Source organism: Tamandua tetradactyla, chromosome 25 (assembly GCF_023851605.1).
Source record: "Tamandua tetradactyla isolate mTamTet1 chromosome 25, mTamTet1.pri, whole genome shotgun sequence".
In the NCBI taxonomy this organism is placed as follows: Eukaryota; Metazoa; Chordata; class Mammalia; order Pilosa; family Myrmecophagidae; genus Tamandua; species Tamandua tetradactyla.
The window spans coordinates 9674611-9694999 of NC_135351.1; the positions used below are offsets into that span (position 1 = coordinate 9674611).

A 20389-nucleotide genomic window follows, 5' to 3' on the forward strand; every position below is an offset into this window, starting at 1 on the left:
ATAGGTGTAAAGGATTCATTTTATGGATGTGTGATAGTTTGAGTAGCTAATTTCAGATTCTTAAACAGTTAGGTTGCTTCCATTTGGTTTTCCTTTTTGGGTTATCACAAATTACTTATCTTTGTTTTGCCAGAATATCATCTAATACTGACTTGCTCCTTTAAGGTCTTCTCATTTTACTGCATCTTTGGTAAATACTTATACCTAGGAGCTTGCATTCCCAAATTCTCACTTGCCATTCTAATTAGGCTGTTCTAGCCTTTTTTTCTTAGTTGTTTTAGCCTTTCTAGAATATTCCCTACACTTGGGAAGATGAACTTTAGGCTTTGGGGGCATACGCTGGCTTTATTTTATAAGATTCAGCTGAGGAGATAATGTAGTATAGCCTTTAAAGTTTTCATGATAGTTTGTGGTTGAAAACATACATAATCACTAGCCTATAAAATCTATCAGGGCAGAGGTTTCATCTACTTTGTTCATTGTTGCTTACAGAACCTGGAACATCATCAGTGCCTCTTAGTTGCTGGTTGAATGAATAAATAAATGAATGTCAAGTTTCTTTAGTAACATGAAGCCTTTATTTTTAGTTTGTTCCATTCTATACACTTTAAAATATCTTATTTTTTGAATACGTATCCCACTGTTTAGCACCGGACCCTGTGGTGTGCCTGCAATAAAATACCCGTAATTTCCTTAGGGAAGTCAGAGGCAGTGAAGGTAAAAATCATCCAATTCCTTCAGTTTTCAATGTGAAATGACATGCAAATGCTAGATATGACTTATTTCTTGCGGAGTGAATTTTCTGTCCAGGAAGATATACACATTGCTATTTTCAGTGTTTGCAAATAGAGTTCTTCATGCACTCTAATTGTGTGGTTTACTGTGACTGTGTCAGAGTTGAAATCGCCAGTCTGATCCTTTGACCTGGGAACCTGGGAACCCATTAAGTGAGAAAGATGTCCATTCAGGGTGGATTGAGTGATTGTGAGTGCTAGAGTACTGCAAGCGGTCCCCATGTACAATCCCTGTTTGGGTATCTCATTAACCAAAGCTGCAGAAATTTGTCTTTGGGTCTGTGCATTTCTCAGCTGACCACATGAAGGAATACATGCAAACTACCGACTTAAGGAGTATTTATTGCATTTATTTGTGCTCAGGTTCATGAATCAGAAGCCCCATCCTACAAAGAAACAAATACCGAATCTTAAGTACAGGGTTTTAAGTAAAACCCTGTACTTAAAGGCAAAGGAATAATCTTTACCCGATAAGAATAGAGCAATTTTTTCTAATTTCTGAAGTCTTTGTGTGAAGGCAATAGGAGGAATTATGGGACATTTCAATATCCCCTGAAGTTACTCAATTTTAAGATTCTAGTAAGGAATAAACTTGCGTTATAGAGGGAAGGTTGGCTTAGCGGTGTTATTTTGCCCTCCCCTAATATTCTGATTATGTCTATCTAGGAAACATTTTTTATAGTTTAGAAGCATCCTAACAATTTATTAATCTAAAACAACTGAGAATCAGAAGAAAATAAAAAAAGAGCCTTCTGAGCACTGAAAGACACGCTGGTCCTAACACTTGTTTTAGATATATTTCTGAAAATCTTGGCAGTCCATTTCCTAATGATTGTAGATTAGAAATGATCAATTTCTAATTCAGGATAAAGGAAAGGAGGTTGCTATTGGGAGGCACACTGAGTCCAGAAAAGTGAACAGAGACAGTCAGACAGTGAGGGAAGAGAAATAACAAAAAGCAAACAGAAAATTCAAATTGGAAATGACCGTGAAGCCATATGGCACACCAGCAAAACAGTTCTTACTTCATAGAGGAAGAGTTTCCTGGGGATGTGACTCTCTTATAGCCCACTATAAAAATTGTTTATAAAAAGTTATCCTTGTAGGACAATTCAGTATAATATCTGAAGTTCATGATAATATCATTTTGTTTATATACTAACATTCTAATTTTTAGAAAAGAAGGAAAAAGTGAGCCATTTTAGGAAAAAAAGAATCCTATCTAATAGGGTTAATACCTAAGGGGGAAAACTCTCAACCACAGGAAATAATGTACTCGTTAAATGATCTGGCTAGCTGAAAGAATATATTTGGTATATGCAGTAGTTTGGAGCAGTATGTACCCCAGAAAAACATATTCTTAAACCTAATCCATTCCTGTGTATGTGAACCCATGGTAAGTAGGACTTTTTTTTTTTAATTAATAAAAAAAATTTTTTTAAATACCAAAAAACACCAAATGCAAACATTCATAACTTTTGATCATTCCATTCTACATATATAATCAGTCATTCACAATATCATCACATAGTTGCATTTCATCATCATGATCATTTCTTAGAACATTTGCATCTATTCAGAAAAAGAAATAAAGAGAACACAGAAAAAAATTCATACATATTATACCCCCCCCACCCCTCCCCCTCACCAATCACCAGCATTTCACTCTAAATTTATTTTCACATTTGTTCCCCCTATCATTCATGGTAAGTAGGACTTTTTGATGAGGCTACATCAGTTATGGTATGGCCCCTCTATCAGGATGGGTCTTAATCCTATTACTGGAGTCCCTTTTAAGCAGGATAAAATTTAGACACAAAGAGAGAGAGCCCATGTAAGCAAGAAACCAAAATTCAAGGAAACATGGAAGAGAAGGGAGTGGCCAGGAGAAGTCACCCTGTGCCTTGCCGTGTGACAGAAAAGCCCAGATCCAGGGATCACCAGCAGCCAGCCTCAGAATGTGAGCCTTCAGGAAGAAGGCACCTTGGTGATGCCTTGATTTGGACTTTCTCTTAGCTTTAAAACTTAATAAATTCCGATTGTTTAAGCCAATCCATTGCATGATATTTGCTTGAGCAGCCAAGGAAAACTAACGCAGAATAGTAGAACTTGTGTGAAGGTATTCTAGGTGGCCCATCCCTATGGCTTTGTTTGTTTGTCTGAGTGATAGGGTTTAGTTGGCTGCCTTACTAAGGGATTTTGAAAATCCTAATGACACCTCACAACTTGCCTCCCAGCCTTCTACTATATAGGCTGCCTCTGAGCAAACCCCTTCCTCCAGCTACCTTCCAGCTCATTCCCACCTCTCCTCCCCACCCAGTCTACCTCTGCACACTTTTCAAAATGTAATTACCAAGAACTTGCAATATACTAGACGCTGTGCTAGTGTGGGCCACAGAAATCACTAGTCAAGACACACCCCGACCTTCAAGAGATGTCCCATCTGGTATAGCTCTTCCACTGGGGCTGTGAAACCCTTCGTGCTGAGAAACTAATTCTCAGCCTTCTCCACAGCATTTCCTAAAGAAGACTAGTTCTCCCAGGGCTCAGAGAGGATGTGGGTCGCTGAGCTTGTTCTCCACACCGCTGTCCACAACCCTCTTGGTCTTTCCTTCTCTGAAGTCAATTCTGAATCCCAGAAATCTACTCATCTTGAGGACAGGATTCCGATGTGTCCTATTCCGATGTGTCTAAGTTTGTCAGGGCTGCTATGACAAATACCACAGACTGGTTGGTTTACACAACAGGGATTTGTTGGCTCATAGTTTGGGGGTTAGAAGTCCAATGTCAGGCCATGTTTTTCCCAAAGTCTATGGTCTGCTGATGGTGGCTCTGTCTCTGTCACTTGGCTGTCTCCTAAGTCCTCCTCTGGTTTCCACTGACTGACTGTATCCCAATGTCATCTGCTTCAAAAGACTCCAGTAGTATGGATTGAGAACGACTCTTAATCCAGTTTGGCCTAATCTAAAGATCCTATTCACAAATGAGTGTGTATTCCCAGGACCGGGGGTTCAGATTTGAACACGTCTTCTGTGACATGACTCAATCCACAAGAACATTTTTCCTCTTGACCCTGTTCCCTTCTAATTTTTAGTGACAGGACTATCCATGCTGATGACCCATCTTCCATCCTTTTTCGGTTTTCTTCATTTCCTCACCCCAGCAATTGGGGCTTCTGCTAGGTCATTTGTAAACTCACTGTATGAAGTATGAGGGTCCAGGAATCATTTAATCTTCTTTCTACTCTAAGGTCTCCATCCCTGTGCCTCCCCACTCTTGATGCCCCCTTCCTTCCTGCCTGCCTTGTCTCACCTCCCAGGCACCAAAGGGCTTTTCTTTTTCATCTTCACATCCTCTGACCACTCCCCTTTCTTGCAGGCCTGGTCCCTTCCCATGTCATCTTCTTTTTCCTGTTTGGAGCTGGCCTGCTATTCCAGTCATGGCCCCCAAATGCCCCTGGTGACGTCTTACCCCCGGGCCCCTATCACGCTCTGTCTGCCTGGCTAATTTAAATTTTCAGCTGTCAGGAATCCTCCCAAATGTTTTTTCTCTGCAGTTCCATGGTATTTGGGAGGAGAGAAAAGGGAGCTGGATTTTCCACAATTGTTTCTTAATGTCCTCTCTCTTTAAGCCTCATGCTGTCTCTCCTTGCTCTCCTGCTTTACCAAGTTCAAGGCCATCAGATACAAACTTCAGCAACTTGCCTTTTTCCCACTACTATATCCCAGCTTGTTCCTATTATTCTTTTTTCCTTCCCTCCCATCTTAGAATATGCATTATCTCTCCTTTTTCCTGATCTCTATCTTTGTCATAGGCAAACACACACATATATAGATACCTGACTTCAAAAGTTATATTCTCTTTCATATATCTGCATCCCCTCCTTCTCTGCATCTACATTCCTTTCCTATTAACATAAATGGTCTGGGTGGTTTCCCCATTCTAAAATCCCTCCCCTGGCCTCTGGTACTCCTGGAGATAATTTTTGAGGCATTGTAGACCAGGGTTTCTCAATTTCAGTACTATTGGCATTTTTGGGCTAGATAAATATTTGGTGCTGCCCTTGCATTGCAGGCTGTTTAGCAGCATCCCAGGAATCCACTCACTAGATGCCAGTAGCACCCCTCCAACTTAAAAATGTCTCCAGACACTGCCAAATGACCCCTGGGGCTGAGAATCATTCACAGTTGGGAACCACTGGTATAGAGGCTGAGCATGTAGGTTCTGCTAGGTCATCTCTAAACTCACTGTATATCGCTTCCTGGTCTTTTGGCTAAGATCAAGTGTAGTATCTGTTCTTATCAGTTTAATATCTGATATGTCCTCTATCTGAGGATGGCATATTAAATTGATTTTTTTTTTTAACATGGGCAGGCACTGGGAATCGAACCCGGGTCCTCTGGCATGGCAGGCAAGCATTCTTGCCTGCTGAGCCACCATGGCCCGCCCTTTTTATTTTTATTTTTATTTTTTTAATTGATTTTTGAAAGACGGAGTTGGAAAAGGAGCTTGCTCCGTCCACTCCATGCATCATCCTGGTGTTGCAGTGCTTCCTGGAATGGTGCCACTCTCTAAAGGGTATTAAAAAAATAATAATAAAATAAACTCACTGTATGAGGTATTTTGGGATCCATAAAATATCCAACTACAGCTTCAGAATTTATTCTGTATGCATGGAAAATAACACTTGGATAACAGAAAGAGGTCTATGCTTTATGTTTATGTGAAGGGCTGGGTGATTATAAACCAAATTAGCAATACTTAAAAATATGTATATAAAAAAATATGTGTATCCACTTCTCAATTCAATTCCTGTTAAAAGACTGCACAGCCAACAATGGCCCTTCAGCAAAATGCCAATCAAGAGCATGGTTTTGGGATTAGCAAGACAATCAAGTAGACTTTTCTGTTTTTATTATTATTATTGTTTAGGAAACAATTTATTTCTCAATTGGCTAACAACAGTGGCCACTGGGATCAGACAGCCTGGTTTGCTTCCCGACTCTACCATTTACTAGTTGTGTGATGTTGAAACAATTGACTTAACCTCTCTTGCTTCAGTTCTCTAAACTCACTGTATATCGCTTCTTGGTCTTTTGGCTGAGATCAAGTGTAGTATCTGTTCTTATCAGTTTAATATCTGATATGTCCTCTCTCTGAGGATGGCATATTAAATTGATTTTTTTTTTTTTTTAACATGGGCAGGCACCGGGAATCAAACCCCGGTCCTCTGGCATGGCAGGCAAGCATTCTTGCCTGCTGAGCCACCATGGCCCGCCCTTTTTATTTTTATTTTTTTTAAATTGATTTTTGAAAGAGGGATTTTTGTCACCTATAAAATGGGGATGATGGTACCACCTATCTGATGGGAGTGTAAAGAGGATTAAATAAGATAGCACATGCAAGGCACTTATAACAGTGCCCAGCACTTAGTAAGTTTCAGTAAGTGTTAGCTGCTATGACTGTTGCTGTTGGTGCGCTTTTCCTTTCTCTCCTTTTGTTTTTTTTAACCACCTAACTTCTCAATAGAGCATGACCTTTACTTCCTCTTCTTTTAATCAGTCTTTAACCCCTTGCTCTCTGGCCCCTGACTTCCATACAAAATCTAACAATCTCACTTGGTTCTCAGATACTTGTCTTAATTTTTCTATTAATTCTGTTGACCTCTTTCTTCCCTGGAAGCCTCCACTTTCTTGGCTGTTCTACTTCTTTGGAAGAGAAAGAAAGGAAGCACTTGTCATTCTTTTTCCTTAATCCATTTCTTTAGGTCAGCCTTTGGCCTTTCACCATCCATCTCTCCCTGGGCGATGGATGAGTTCACTTTCTTGAGTTCACTTTCCCTCAGCTTCCATGCACTGCTACCTCAACCCCCTTCCCCACTATGGCATGCCCCTGGTAGATAGACCTAGCATCCTCTTGTCACGCAAACCAGAAACCTGAAAGTCATCATTCTTTAACCTTACCTCTTCTTTCTCCCCATCAACGTGAACAAGTCAGTGGGTTCCGTCCCTTTCATATCTCTTACATCTACTTCCCCTGTCCATCCCATCTTCTTTGCTTTAGTCCACTCACAGTATTCTGTCACGTGGACACTGCTGCAGTGGCTTCCCTTTCTTCGTTGTCATGCCCCTTGATGGGTGTTCCAGAGGGACTATTTACCCTCTCTCCCTTATTCAGTTGGTCAAATTCTATTGATTCTCTATCCTAACTAAATCTCAATCCACTCCTCTCTATCTCTACTGCCAGCCTTTACTAGGTTCTTATTATTTCTTAGATGAACAATTCTGTTAATGCCTAACTGGCCTTCTGCCTCAAGTCTTGCCATCTTCTGGACTCTTTTCCACAGTACCCTGGAGGAGATTCCTTCTCTCCTCCTCCTTATACCCTTGTTGCACCTTGCTGCTCAGATAAAGTTCATGTCAGCCACAAGGTGCCCAGTGCACTCGGCCATCTGACCACCAGCTGATTCTCCAGCCCCATCTCTTGCTGCCTCCCCTCCTCCCTTCTCTGCTCTAGCCACACAAGAAGGTATTTGCAGTTCAGGAAACTGACCTTGTGGTTTTACGCCTCTGTGCCCTTGTGCTTTCTGCTCCCTTTGTCTGGAATGCCCTGCCCCCTCCTATCTGTCTGGGGAACACCTCACAGCTGGTTAGACTCAGCCAGTTGGGCCATCTCACCCAAGCAGCCTTCTTCAACTTCCAAATACTTTTTCTTCGTGATTCTCTTCCCTGGCATATAGCTACATGTTTTCTATTTAGTTCCACCTCAAGCTCAATGTCACCTACTCTGTCACCTTCTACCTTAAATGGAACACCTACCTCTGACTTTTTCATTTTTGTCATTCTCTTTGCCACCAGGAGTAAGACTCTCACATTATTTGGGCTTCTGACTCTTTCACCCTCCACTCCCACCTCCTTACCGCCAGTCCACCAACTGGATTCATCAATTCTTCTTCTGAAATGGTTCTTGGTCTATCTACTCTTTCTTATTCCCTCTGCCCCACCCTGATTCAGGCTTTCAGTACCTGATGACTTTCCATGGCTGACATCCAAAATTCATTGTGGCATAGCTTCAATTTCTCTACCCTTCAGTCTCAGCATCTGTATATCCCCATATATGTTATATCAGCCACACTAGAATCCTTACTGATCTCTGAACGGGCCCCATTATTAGCAAATAATCATGCCTTTGTATCTGCCGTTTTTCTCCCAACCTCCATCTTCTAAATTTTTAATCATTCTCCATGGTTCACTCAATTCAAAAGCTTTCTGTCCCATGAAACTTTCCCCGATTTCTCTTTTTAGAAGTGACCTTTCTTCTCTAAACTCCGGAAATTTGCACCTATTTTATGATTCTTATTATATGTTGGTTTCATGGTTACTTCTAGATGCAGGGACTAAATTGTAAACTCTTTTAAAGGCAGGGATTATACAAATTCATTTTTCCACTATAGAAGCTAGAATGATTTTTTCTTTCTATTGGTTTTATTGGGAAATAATTCATATGCCATATAATTCACCCATCTAAAGTGGACAATAGTGCATTGAGTTGTGCAACCATCATCACGATAATTTTAGAAAATTTTTATCACTCCAAAAAGAAACCCCTACCCATTACCAGTTAATCCCCATTTCTTCTCACGCCCTCAGCCACTGGCAACCATGAATCTACTTTCTATCACTATAGACTTGCCTATTCCGGAATTTCATATAAATGGAACCACACAGTATGTGGTCCTTTCTGACTGCCTTTTCACTTAGGACAATGTCTCCGAGGTTCAACCATGTTGTAGAATATATCAGAATTTCATACCTTTTATGACCAAATAATAGTCCGTTGCATAAGTATGCCACATTTTGTTTACCCATTCATCAGTTGATTGACATTTGTGTTGTTTCTACTTTTTGGCTATTATGAATAATGATGCTATGAATGCTTGTGTACAAGTTTTAATGTGTACATGTTTTCATTTCTCTTGGATGTGTACCTAGGAGTGAAATTGTTTGGTCATAAGGTAACTGAATTTAACAATTTTAGGAACTGCCAGACTGATTTCCAAAGCAGCTGCACATTTCACCTTCCCATTAGCAATGCATAAGGGTTCCAGTTTCTCCACATCCTCATCAACACTTGTTATCATCTATCTTTTGGTTAGAGTTATTCTAGTAAGTGCAAAGTTGTATTTCATTGTGGTTTGGATAGCTTGACTTGTTTAACCTATTAGATGCACAATAAATAGTTGTTGGATAAATGATGTATATTTGAAACATAAACAAGCAAATCATTTGAACAGTTTGACCTGAAATGAGGAAATGAGGAAAACAGGGCCCAGTTTCATCAGAATCCAATTTTTTAAAAGTGGCTTTTAATAAAACTGTTTTATCTATTTTTAGATGCCAGTATTATCTGAGTGGTATTATAAAGACGGCAATTTGTCCTGAAAATTTATGTAGCCTTGCAGTTTGGAATGTATTTTATGGAAGTGAAATTACAGGCAAAATTCCTACTTTGATATTATTCCTACTCAAAACCTATCACTGAATTGTAAGACCAGGAAATGTTTTTTTTTTTTTTTTATTAGAGAAGTTGTCAGTTTACAGAAAAACCATGCAATAAATACAAAGTTCCCATATACGACCCTATTATTGACACCTTGTATTAATGTGGCATTTATGTGAAAGGCTAACTCCTGAATCACAGTCTGGCCAAGGAAATAAAGCAGTGTTTCCCACCTGGCCCTTTTGCTGCCCTGTTCTTGGAACATATTACAGCTTGGAAGCACAGGACACCAATTTCTACGGTGCCTGTGTGTGTGAGCCATTACTCCTATTTAGAGACCTGCCCATATCCTCCAGGACAGGCCTGTCTTAAAAAAAAAATTGCTATTACAGTTGGGGATTGGGGGTAGAGTTGGGAGAGAGCCTTAGAAAAATGCATCTGCTAAAGTTTCTCTGGATAGAGTTTTCCTCAGTAAATAGTAGACCCTGGGAAATACAACAGGTTCTAAAACTTAATTTTAACAACTCTGGAAGTCAGAGAAACAGCCAGGTGAATCAGTTCTCTCTTAGTGATTTTGATTGGTTCTAGAGAGTTCTGCCTTGGTCCAGAGCCATCCATTGAGTCCATCCCTTGACAGACACTTGTATTTGCAGCCCTGAAAACCTGAGTTCAGTTGAAGGTGACTAATTAAAGCCCCACGATTTGGCTTACAACTTTGTGGGGAGTACAAGTGGCCCCAGCTGGCATGGTGGAGGCGGGATCAAAGGTCACTGAGAGGGGTGCCAGTATTTCTGTAGGTGTAACCTCATCTTGTCCAACTAGTCTCAAAGGCCTAATTCTATAGCTGCATTATCTGCAACTTGTTAGGAAGAACATTTATTTGTCTTTACAATTTGGGGTGGGAGTGGTGATAGTGTTTATTTTCAACAACCACAATCATCCTTATGTTTCTTAAGATGTTTCCAAAGAAGCAGAAGAGACCCCTTTCAAAACTTCAGTAGGAAAATTACTAACTGTTGGGAAGATGCACTCTCTTTTATGAAGGAAGCCAGCCGAGGCCTGGTTTCTCTGGGCTGGGCGATAACTTGGGCCACTGCAGCTGGGGTGAATCGCGGTGGCGGAGATGTGAAGGTGGAAAGCAGCGCCGGGTAGAAACGGGAGCCCTCTGAGAGACAGAGATACTGCGTGCGGCTTCCCTAGTGCCTTGGAGGGCTACGTGAATGACACAGCATCCGCAGTCCATCACGGGTTGGGGACAAAGTGGCTCAGGGGCACCTCGGAGCGCAGCAGCCCCACTTAAACATCATTTGCGGGGTGTAGGGATAGGGAGGGTAAACAAAGTCGAGTGATAACTGAATTTGTTGGACGGATACCACGCTTAGGGCAGCAGCCCTCGAGCGTAAAAACCAGGCCCAGGTTGCTAAAAGGCCCGGCGTTGGGGGCGGAGTAAAGCGCCGGTTCTTTAATCTCCAGCCCCATCACCGACTCGCCCCACCTGGATGCAGAGAGCAAGGACCGCGTGCAGAGCGCGGCGCTGGGCGGGGCGCACCGTCCCGGATGCCGCCGAGCCTGAGCTGGGCCGCCGGGCGGGGGGGGAACCCCTCACTCCCACGTCACCCCCACTCGGCCTCCGAGGCGCCCCTCTCGCGCCTCTGGTGGCACCTCCTCCTCCCACCCTCCTCCCTTAAAACAGTGAAACAAACCATGGAGTGAAGTGATGAAAAGCCGGGGGTGGGGTGTTGTCCCGCAGTGAAGGGCTGGAGAGGAGGGGGCGCGGTGGCCGCAGAAGGTGGCCGGCTGGGGAGCTCCGGGCCAATTGCGATCGCGCCTAGCTGCACCCGCGCGACCCTTCCCCTGGTGTGGCCGGCCCTACTGGCCCGGGGCGCCTCCCCCCAGGGAATGGGATAAACCTGGAGGGGCAGGGGGCTTCACCTTGGTCCATCCGGGGATGGAAACCGCGGCCAGCCGCCCAAACGTGGGCGGGGGCCGCGTGGGGACCTGCGGGTACCGCGCAGCACATACACACCCCCGCCCCCGGCCGCCGCTCAGTAACACGTCCCCTGGAGACTCGCAGGAGCAACACGTGATGTGTCTACTTATCGGGGTGAGCAAGGGAGGGCGAGCGGCCGGGCGTGCGGGCAACCGAGAGGGCCGGGGGCGAGGCCCGCCTGGGACCACGGCTCGGGACACGGGGGCGCCAGCGCCTCGCCCACCTCCCTCCTTGTGGGAGAAGAGGAGGAGGGGAAGTGACTGCGGAGTTGATGAACTTTGCACATCCAGAAACGCCATTTTGATTCCTTTTCCGGAACAAGTTTGCATCTCTCCTCTTCTCCGCCCCGCAGCCCACCGGCCCTCGCTCCATCATGCCGCCGAGCTCAGCGCCCTACCCGGCTGTAAGTCCGCGCGCAGGGCTTCTCTTTGGAGTGGGGTGCAGGGAGGCGTCCGGGTCCGAGTGGAGACTGCCTAGTAGAGAACTTTTGGGATGGACGCGGGGGGAGGGTGGGTGCGGTGGGCATCGGTAAAGTGTGCTGTGCTTGTTAAACTCTGGCTTTTCCCTGGCGGAGAGGATCCGCGCGCGCCCCACGCCGCGTCGGTGCGCTCTCCGGGCCGTGGGCGGTGGGGATGAGCGGCGGCCCTCTCCCCGAGCGCCCGCGGGGCTGCTCCTCCTCCTCCCCTCCCCTTCCTCCGCTCCTTTCCCCTTCCCGAGCTGCTGACTCTACCAACCAGCTCCCGGCGAGCCGCCGGCGCTCGCCTCCCTGCAGGACCTGATGCGCATCCATATTAGAGCGTCCGCGCGCGGGCAGCCGGCCAGCCCCTCGCCGCCCCGGCCCGCTGCGGAGTTTATTTTTAACCCGCACCCGCCGGCCTTCGGATGGTGCGCACACCGCCCGCCAGAGACATCTTCCCAAGCGCTGCTCTCCATCTTCCGCCTCTCTCCCCCAACATCCCTCCCCCCCCTCCTGTGGGAGGGGAAACTTTGCTCCTACATACTTTCGAGTCACTCTTCGGGCCGGGAGCGCAGAGATGACGGCGCCCGCCGCAAGGTATCCTGGCTGCTGGTCGGGGTGGTGGTGTTCGGTGGGATGGTGGTGCCGGGGCGGTCCGGGGTCGGGAAGCATCCACCCGCGCCTTCGGCCCGGACTTTGAGCCCTCCGCCCGCGGTACCGGCTGGTGGGGGGTGGGGTGGGTTGCGCAGCCCCGCGCCCTCTCCCGGTCCGGGCAGGCTAGCTGGTGGAGAAGTTTGGCCGTCGCGATCGGGACGACTAGGGGGAGGGAGGAACGTTGCGGGGGCGGCCGGACCCCACTGTATTGTTCGCCTTCCTTTCCGCCGCCGCTGTGTGTACGTGTTTCGGTGGGAACCCTTGGCTGTGCGCAGAGCCCGCATCGCGGGAGGGGTAGAGGAGACGGGAGGGGGACCCGCGGCGCCCCGGCCCCATCCCGGGCGCGAGAAGGAGGCCGCGAGCATCATAAGCACCCGACTGCGGGAGCGCGCTCCCAAAGTTTTGTCCGGTGCCTGCTGGACCAGTTTGTCGCTAGTTTTGGGGCTCTCCTGGCTCCTCCATCCCGGCCGGGGCGCCGAGCCTGGGGATAGGGTGGATGAAAGTGGCCGGGACCAAGGCAGCTGCCGCTCCCCCCCCCCCCCCACCGGGCCGCGTCTCCGCCGCGCCCTGCGCGCCCCCTCCCCGCTCACGGTTTCTTAGGAAACTGCGACCTTAATGGTTGCTAAGGAGCAGGGGAGGTCCTTCCTGTCGCCGGCCCCCTCCCCGGGCAGCGGCGTGTTTTCTAGATGGGACTGAAGGGTCGCGTCGAGGATGTGGTGACTCGGCTCCGGGGCGAGGCTGCGCGTGAGTACTGGGGTTCGCGCGCCGGGCCCATGTCTCCACCGCTCTACTTTGGGTTTTACGCGGAGCTGGGGCGGGAGGGCCCCCTCCCGGCCCGGCGCGGGGCGCGGAGCTCAGGGCAGGAGGTGGGGGGTGGCGAGGCGTTGTGCCCAGGGGTCAGTGACAGGCGCCGTGTGCACGTCCCGTCCCCCGACGCGGCGCTCAGCGGCGCATCCGTGATGGGTTCTACAAGGGGAGGAAAGTGTTTCTCCTTGCTCAGCAGATTTGCCCTCCCTCGCTCCTTACTGGTTAGGAGATAGAACGTGAGCCCAGATCCGGACGAGCAGTTCACATTCCATTACGAAATTCTACACGGCTTCAGAGCTGCAGCAGCAGCAGCACACATTCTGGCACTTTGGAGGGGTTTCTCTTCTTATTTTGGAGGGTGGTGGTGGTGGTGGTGGAGAGAAGTGTGAATAAAAATATATATTTTTTTAGGTATGCTGAAAAACCTGTCCGGGGATTTTCATCACTAGCAAAGTGAACTCTCGTTTTTGTTTCAGAGTTTGGATTTAAGTTTAGCCCTTTATAAGCTAATGGAAATAAAGTTTGCCTCTTGGATAGGGATACTGGAAATAGCGAGGTATTTCTCCCTCGAAGAGGAGACTTGAAATGATTTCTGCACGGGCTGGGTTGCGAATATGCATCATTTTAGTTTTGAGCTTTTTTTCCCTTATAGTTATGCAGTGGTCAATGTGCGCGAATTTATTACGAAATACTTTAATTGAAGTGGAAGGAGGGGAAAGGGAGCTACAAAGAAAAGAATTTTTCCCCCCCCTACACCCGTCAAAAGCATCCTCTAGATTTGGTGCTTTTTCGAGCGCACAGGTATTTGACCCGGAAGTCTGAGTTAGAGGCTGAAGTCTTGCCTAAAACTTCATTTTTTTTTTTTTAAGTTTTCAGTTCTATGCTTTCTCAAGCGTCACACAGAACTTTTGAAGGAGTTGGTTTGAAATTATTCTTTAAATAATTTATGCAAAGGCAGGCCACTAATTTTTGAGTTTTGTTTTTGTTTTTATTTCTGTTTTTGTTTTAACTTCAGCCTTTTGGAAAGCAGTCTTCTGGGTACCGCCGATGGATCCTGCTTTGATGTGTTTTGAGCTTTGGTTACATTGATGAATTAAACATTTGAATGGCTTTAATCAAGTTTTAAATGTGTGAAAAAACACCCCCCTTTACAAAAGAATGGGCGAGAACCCTTTGATTTAGTTATTTGTTTAGCTAGTGCTCCACGTTAGCTTGTTAATCAACTTGAACTCTTATTCTTCACAATACTGCCAAACTGGTTGCAGTTTAGGATGCTTTGTTTTTTAAAGAGAATTTGCTGGAAATGCAATGCTCTTAGGAAATGTTGCTAATATGGTATGCAGTTATATGGTATATCATTCTCTGAATTTTTCTAGGTGCCAATTTACTTCTCATTAGAAGAGTATGTAAATCCTTTGGCAGACAAGTGTTCTGTGATGGGGAATGGGGTTTGACTCATCTGGTACAGGTGGTGCATCCATTCTGAACTATTTACATCATCCAGTGAATGACCTTTTGATGTAAGGGTCCTTTATTTTAGATTTCTTCATGCAGACTTCTGAGATGTCATTGTCATACAGCACAGATACGGAATGTTGAGGGAGGAAAATAAACCTAACCTCATTAGTCCTGCATGTGTTCATCAACTGTTTATCGGTGACCTGCTGTAGGCCAGGTACTAGCTAGCTGCTGTCAACAGGGTTTTCCTTTTACCTTGTAAGTTTTGAACTGCTGTGTTGGTAGACTTCCTAGTCACTGTGAAAGGCTTTGCTTGCTATCATATGCTCACTTATCAATGTCATTTATTACGTGTCAGCTAAAGAAATTTCCCAGTTAATGACGTTTAAAAATTCTACTCTTTCAGCGATTTGTGTGACATAATATAAATTTAACTCCTACAAAATTTGGTTAAACAGGCTCAATAGAAACAATCAGGAGTGAATGCTTTTGATGTTTCTATTCATTATCCTTCAGAAAAGTAGGTGGTGCTTAGAAGGTCATAGGATAAGGGTTGCTAAGCAGCTAAACAGAAGGATGCTAAAATTAACCGAAGCATTTTTGAAAGGAGTCCTCCATGCTTTACATTATTTACTAGTTTTAATTAATTTCTGCATCCTCTGTATCCTTGGATTTAGGAAGGTAGGATGCTAGGTTTGTTTTGCTTTCTTTTTTGTTGTTATATTTAACCTGATTTTATCTTGTGTCTTCTAACTGAAGTTCATTGCTCTCTGACCAACCCAATGGTATCAAATAGCAGCTTGTCTAGGCGTACTTCTTTACTTAATGTGTTCAGGTTAAATCTTACCAAGGATATGTGTGTGACATCACCTCGTTCCAAGTATTAATAAGGTTTTTTTGTTGTTGTTAGTTTTGGAAATTGTTCATGATCCATAAAGTGACCTCTTAGGTTTACTCTTTTATTGAACATATTTGCATGTAAAAGATAGAAAGGCAATATAATATCAATAGAAGGCATGCCTTTGAGTATGTCCTGATAACCTGACAATAGCTCTCTTCCCCCTCCCTGAGATTAGCATTCCCTTAAATGTTGGTGGGGCTCCTCCTGACTCACCCCGCCTCCCCTCTGCTTATGCAGTCTAGTTCATAGATACCTTTTAAAAATTAATTATATGAGGTTTAGAGTATCTTGGGAGGGACTGACCAAATGTTAGAAATAAAAACAAACAAAAAAAACGTGATTTGCATTGTAATCCGGCTATAAGGGTGTTTAAGGATCTTGAGGTTTTTCAGTGAGATAAAATGGTTGAAGTCTAATTGAAGCCAGGTTGGAAGCCATCCTCCCTTGGTTAAAAGGCAAAGTCTACACTCAAAGTCAGAAGTTTTCCTACCTCAAGGTTATTTGTGTACATCTGATCTACCGAACAGGTAAAAGTTGAGTAATATTTTTTTACATCCAACTGTAATTAAGAAATTGGATGGGTTCATTATTTTTCCGTGGGGGGGGACGACTCTGAGTTTACTTTCTTTTTCTTTTAGATTTCTTTCTGTTTTTTTTTTTTTCTCCAAGACTTAGAAAATGATTTTTGTGTAGAGGTAGCTGTGGCTCTCTTCAAAAAGCAGGGGTCAGGTATTGCTTTCCACGCTCCGGGGGTGGGGGGCACCTTGTAAATCCCAGGTAAAAGGTGTACCACGTGTAACACCGTGTGCTTTCAGAAATGCCTCCCCTACTTCTCATCTCCCCCCCCACACACACACACCCTGCTCCCATGGAAGGCAGGGGACAGCAAGGCAATGAAGGCTTCTGCTTACATTTTCATTACCCCGAGGCAGGCGGACCAGGAGGGGGGGGGGAGTGAGGGGGGGGGACGTTACGGGCTGGTTTTCTTTTCTGTTCGCATGGCGGAGAGGCACGTCTCCTCTCGTCCTCTCGGGTGCCTGGTGGCGTTAGGAACCCGTCTGGAGTCACATTGGCCAGGCGTTCTAACGGCGGGAGGAAGTGGGGCAGAGTACGAGCTGGAGGGTGCTCGCTGCGGGAGGGTGCTCGCTGACATTCAGGAAGATGAGGAAGGGGGGCAGCCGGTGCCTCCCAGCAACTGGTGCATCTCGTTTCTGATGCTCCTTCAGGGTGCAGGCTAGCCGGCTGCCCATCCGTAAAGGTGGCTGACAGTGAATAGGTGCCTCAGACAAAAGGAGCGCGAGAGGGTGGGACTGTTTGTTCAGTGTGATTCAAACAACTCAGGCTCAGAGAATGTGAAAGCCCGTGAAGTCCCAAGACTGGGGAGTTGAAGGCTTAGGCTGGGACCCTGAGGGTGAGTGGAGGAGGCCAGGAGGAAAATCCCCCACAGGCTTTGTCAGACTGCAGACTGAAGAGAATCCGTCTCAGTGGGGGTAATTAGATAAAGCTGTTAAATGCCTCTATTTGTTTTGCCCCTCGCCTGCTTTTGGCATTTTATCAAATTCCGCCCCCCACCCCCAAGGGACTGTTGGGGGGAAGATTGTTACCAAAACGGTTGTGACTTTTAGGGGGCTTAATGGCTGTTAAAATTTCATTTTCCATTAGGGTGCACTTGGAAACAACTTAGTTTTTCACCCTGCTTTTGCAGAGGCCTTTGACACAGATTCTTATTTTATCCTCCGAGCTCTGTGAGGGTCGGGTGGGTATATTAAGCCAGTTAGTTCTCAGCTGTGCAAGAGTCCTCCCGATGCCTGGAAGGAAATGGAGCTGGGGCCCCAGGATTTCTGACTCCACCCACACTCCAAACCTGCTTTTTAAAGTGTCAGCTTGGCCTCAGAGGACTTAACGTCAAATGCACAGTTGCCTGCGTTTGTGTGTGTGTGTTTAGTGAGACCAGATCCTTTTAAAAATATCTTTGAGGTTGTGTTTGAAAATGTAGTGTAATTTTAAAAGAAACTTTTGGTTTTGGCAGCATTCCTGTTGATAAATATGATAATGTTCACCTTTTTGGTTGGATTTTCTACCTCCTGGGGTTGTTATAGCAAAAAAAAAAAAGTGTTCCAGAAAATAAAAAAATCCATATATGGCAGAAAGTGGTATAGTTTGGACTCGGGAAGCTTTTTGAGTATCCGCTCTGGATTTCCTTTCCAGCATTTTGCACAACTCCCATCACCTGAGGCAAAATTTGCCTAGGAGTTTGTGTGCAAACTGGGAGAGATGCAGCACTTTCTTTTTGCTTTGAGTGCTGGAGGCAAACAGAATTGGCAAGTTATTTTAACGAGATGCACTTGGGTCTGGACATGAAGAAAGAAGCAGGTCACAAGCCTTGGACTCACCCTTGAAAGGAGTGGTTCTTCAGTTGACCCCCAGGGGACATTTGGCAGTATCTGTTGACACTTTTGATGCCACGCCCAGGGGAGGGTGCTACTGACATCTAGAAGGTAGAGGCCAGGGACGATGTATCCTACATACAGTGCACAGGACATTCCCCCACAGCAAAGGGTTATCCAGCCCAAAATGTCAGACTTGAGGCTGAGAATTGCTGCTTTAAAGGTACAATAGCAGTGCCTGCGTCATATGTTTCAGGTACATTGGATGTGTGCCTTCTGTTGCATGTGATATATTGGGGGTCTGGAAATTTCATAAAGTAAGCTCTTACTACATGCCTGGAAGGTACCCTGGTGGGCAAAGCCAGGGTTGGCAAGTTCAAAGTTTCACGGAAAATGTGGGGTTTGGAGAGAAATAGTAAGTGGCGTGAAGCATGAAATACATTAAAAAACCCCACACAGTAAACCAAAATGGTAGAATTCATCTGCCTCTACAACAGACCAGATTCATTGGCATGGGGAGGGCCCTGGGTAGGTGATTCAGCTTTCCAGATCACTTCTCTGCTTATTTAGGAAATTTGCTAGGGGGCTGTCATTTGGCTTTTTTTTTGGCCTTCACATTTTAAGTTATGTGGAATATACCTTTTTTGTTTGTTTTAGGTTTCGAACTAGCCCTTACTTGCTTGACGGTTTATATTTTGCACTTTGGTTTTTCAAGTTTTTGCAAAATTCTTATGTCACAATCTGCCCTTTTCACAGGGCACTTTTTCTGAGCCTTGCTATTCGGTCTGCACATCTCCTGTCGAGAGAGTGGGCAGCCGACGGCAGCAGCATGCCTGGGTGGAAGAGGTGTGTGGGGATGATGGGGAGGAGATAGTAACTGTATTCTTGGGAACTCCAGAACCTCATAAATGAAAAGGTAGTTGATTCAGAAAAGAAGAAGAAAAGAAAAAGCTAAAAAGGTATGCATACTTAAAACTGAATTTTCTCAGACAAGAAATATCTGGCATAGCGACGGGGGTGATCTTTTAGCCCCTTTTCCTTGGTGCCCCTGGCAGGCCTCTCACACAAGCAGGAAAGAGGATGTCTCTGGGGCAGGAAGAGAGGGAGATGGGCATTTGAGAAGGGAGGGCTGTGTGTGGGGGAAGGGATATTTGTCCCTCAAATGGCCTGGGGTCATCTTGGCAGAATATATGGGCTGGGGCTCTCTCATTCAGGTATAGAAACATGTAACTCTTGAAAATAGCTTTTTTAAGTGTATGTGGTCACATACATACAACACAGAATTTCCCATTTCAGCCACCTTCATGTAAATTTATTCTTATTAATAACATTTACAATGTTGTGCTCCCATCTCCACTGTCCATTACCAAAGCTACCCCATCACCCCACACAAACTCTGTACCTGTGAAGCAATAATTCTGCATCTCCCTCCCCTCCACCTCTGGTAATTTAATGTACTTTCTGTCTCTGTGAAATTGCTTATTCTAGGTATTCCATGTAAGTGAAATCATATACTATCTGTCCTTTTGTGTCTGGCTTGTTTGATTCAACACTGTCTTCAGAGTTCATCCCTGTTGTCGCATATGTCAGAACTTCGTTTCTTTTTACGCCTCAGTAACAGTTCATTATATGGAAGATATATTTTGTTTCTCTGTTCATCTGCTGATGGACACTTGGGCTGCTTGTACCTTTGGGCTGTTGTGAACAGTGCCACTGTGAACATCAGTGTGCAAGCATCTGTTTGAAACCCTGTTTTTAGTGCTTGTGGGTATATACTTAGAAGTAGAATTGCTGGGTCCTATGGTAAGTATACTTGACTTTCTGAGGAATCAGTGAACCCTTTTACACAGCAGCTGCAGAAATGCCTAACTCTTGAAGATAGCTTTTTTTCTTTTTTTTTTTTTTTTTGACATTTGGACAAAAAAGCAAGCTGAGCACATGCTTATTTTAAAACCTTCCAGCTTACATCGTGCTGGTGGTGCTCGGTGGCTTTATTCTGAAGTCACATTCACAGTTTTGACCTGCGCATTGAGCTGAATCACTGCACAATATCCCTTTGGTTTCTGGTGCTTTTCTGCCCTTCACTCTGACCTATAAACCGGCAACTCCCACCTGTCTATCTCCATTTATGGCTTCTCCTAAGTGCCAGCCTTTGGTACCCTGCAGAAGCCTCACCTGGAACTTGTAAAAATGAAAGTCATCTCCTTTCTGAAAGGTGAACTGAGACGCCACCCTCCAGCCAGTCTTCTTAGGCTGGAGAACAGCCTCCTCGGCCCTCTTTTCCAACCCAGCTGGTACATCGAGCCTCACGGCCCTCCTGCCGTCCCACTGCTCCTGCCCCAAGGCCCTCATCACATCCCACAAGCCTCCTCAGTTAATTTCCTGTCCCCATTCTCTTCCCCACCGCATTTCATCCTCCACTTGGCTACCAAAGCCATGGTC

At 45.4% G+C, this 20389-nt stretch overlaps 1 protein-coding gene and 2 non-coding genes across 8 annotated transcripts in view; all 3 read left to right on the plus strand.

The window, feature by feature from the left end:
* The window catches only part of RREB1 (ras responsive element binding protein 1), a 189605-nt gene that overhangs the window by 30011 nt on the left and 139205 nt on the right, over window positions 1–20389 (plus strand). For 2 of the 6 annotated variants that reach the window (XM_077143521.1, XM_077143513.1), the window contains exon 1: window positions 12078–12337. The exons of 1 other annotated variant lie outside the window; for it this stretch is intronic. The gene's annotated coding sequence lies outside the window, so the exon portion shown is untranslated. Of the gene's footprint in view, window positions 1–11382; window positions 11687–12077; window positions 12338–12948; window positions 13139–20389 lie in introns of those variants that run through there. 3 more of the 6 variants (XM_077143514.1, XM_077143522.1, XM_077143515.1) reach the window with 3 other exon arrangements.
* Window positions 5048–5232, plus strand: LOC143669389 (U2 spliceosomal RNA). The gene has a single exon (XR_013168901.1). It is a non-coding gene; the product is annotated as a U2 spliceosomal RNA (small nuclear RNA).
* On the plus strand, window positions 5875–6068 carry LOC143669388 (U2 spliceosomal RNA). Its single transcript, XR_013168900.1, has one exon. It is a non-coding gene; the product is annotated as a U2 spliceosomal RNA (small nuclear RNA).